The sequence below is a fragment of the Microtus ochrogaster genome, chromosome 2 (assembly GCF_000317375.1).
Source record: "Microtus ochrogaster isolate Prairie Vole_2 chromosome 2, MicOch1.0, whole genome shotgun sequence".
NCBI classification, from domain to species: Eukaryota; Metazoa; Chordata; class Mammalia; order Rodentia; family Cricetidae; genus Microtus; species Microtus ochrogaster.
Window position 1 is genome coordinate 71,661,780 of NC_022010.1, and position 1,771 is coordinate 71,663,550.

General features: G+C 47.8%; 1 protein-coding gene across 2 annotated transcripts in view; it reads right to left on the reverse strand.

Moving 5' to 3' along the window:
* The window catches only part of Clic6 (chloride intracellular channel 6), a 66,283-nt gene that overhangs the window by 22,004 nt on the left and 42,508 nt on the right, over positions 1 to 1,771 (reverse strand). The window contains exon 7 of one of the 2 annotated variants that reach the window (XR_003378592.1): positions 750 to 1,762. The exons of the other annotated variant lie outside the window; for it this stretch is intronic. The gene's annotated coding sequence lies outside the window, so the exon portion shown is untranslated. Of the gene's footprint in view, positions 1 to 749; positions 1,763 to 1,771 lie in introns of those variants that run through there. 2 annotated transcript variants of the gene reach the window in all.

Sequence of the window (1,771 nt, forward strand, 5' to 3'; positions counted from 1 at the left end):
GCAGGGTGGTAGTAAGGCTGCAACAAGGACCAGGACTGGGGATGACTACCCCAAGGAGTCACCTTCCTATAGCAACCCGAATAAATGGAATGAGCTACAGCTGTCTGTTTCAGTCACCTGAACACATATATATGGTCACATATGTCCGCTCAGGCCTCTTTGAGGTGCCATGTCTCTGGCTCACAGCTCACACATGGATTAGCTGTCACCCAAACACCAGCAACCTCTGTTTTAGATTTGTTCTCACCTTTTTGAAAGACACTGATAGGCTTCATTTTATCCTTTAAATACAAATGGGAAAGTTGGGGGTGGAGGGGAGACAGAGAGAAAGGGGGGCAGTTTCACTTGAAAGTTTTTACTGGAACTTAGAAATGGTTCAGCAGTTAAAGGGCTTGCTGCCTTGGGGTTCAGCTCCCTAGAGTACAGGTCAATGTCAGGTAGACATGGTGGCACACCTTGTAATTCCACCCTCAGAGGTGGAGATGGATCCCTAAAGCAAGCTGTCTAGTAAGATAGACTATACAGAGCTTTGGGTTAGACTAAGAGGGCCTGCCTCAAAAGAATAAGGTGGGAAGATTCTTGACATTGTCTTCAGGCCTCCCATGCATTCACTGTGCGTGCATGGGCACCCACATACATGCAAACACAAGGACACACATGTAGGCACATCACCCCCCCCACATACACACATGAAAAGAACGTGTAAAAGACAATAAAGAAAAACAATAATGTTGATTGAAAATATTTAATTCATAAGGCACACAGTTGGTGATCATCCTAATATCTAACAGAACAAAATTAACAGGACGAACACCCTAACTTCTACCCATTAACCAAGTATGAACCCCACTTTGTAAAAGCAGGATCTAGAAACTGACTCCTATAAAGAGGCACGAAATAATGTGGGCCGCGGTGACAAGGGCTAGACATGACTCCTTCCTGTGAAAAAGAAACCGACTGCTGGGCTGAAGCCAGAGCTTCTAAGAAACAAAGAAATAAAGCAGCTTCCATATTGGACTTTGGGTCCTTACAAGACATTCTCCACCCAGTCCTGGATCTTACTGCTTTAAGGCATCCAAACAAATCGTCCACTGAGCAGACTATGTACGAGGATTCCAGCGCCCACCGTACTTCTCAGCCAAGGCTACAAGAGACGCTTCCTGTAGGACCTGTGACTGTGGAGGGACAAACTTGAGAAGTCTTGCAGAGTATCTAAGCGACCTCACATCCCTGCCTGAGCTGGAGCCAAGCAGCCTGCCCGCGGGCCTTGCTATGAGGTAAGGTGGCCACGGGGATGACGGAGGGAATGCCACGGTAGACGAAACACTCCTCCGCTCCTCGTTAAAGGACCGTTTTCCAAAATTGCTCAAGAGTTGGACTTTCTGGGTTTTATTCTGGAATTTAGTTTTCCTACTTGGCTTCAGAATGAGACAGAAAGTAGTCATGGATGAGCTAGCCTCAACCACATCCTCCTCACTAAAGAACTGCTATGAGCAAAAATCATAGGCTCACATGACAACAGACAGGAAGATTCTCCAAGCTGCCGCTGACTGGAAGAGCTCCTGTGAAGACACAGTTCCTCAGGAGAAGAGAGAAGAGAAGGAACCAGGAAGGAAGCTAGAACAAAGGGCACAGGGGAACCCTCTTCCCCACACCTCTCCTGGACTCAGAGGCCACAGAATCTTCAGGGCAAGAGAGGACACCCTGGTCCCATCACCCTAGTTCCAGCTGTCCCTTGGCTCTGCAGGGAAAGAGAGGACACCTGGTCCCA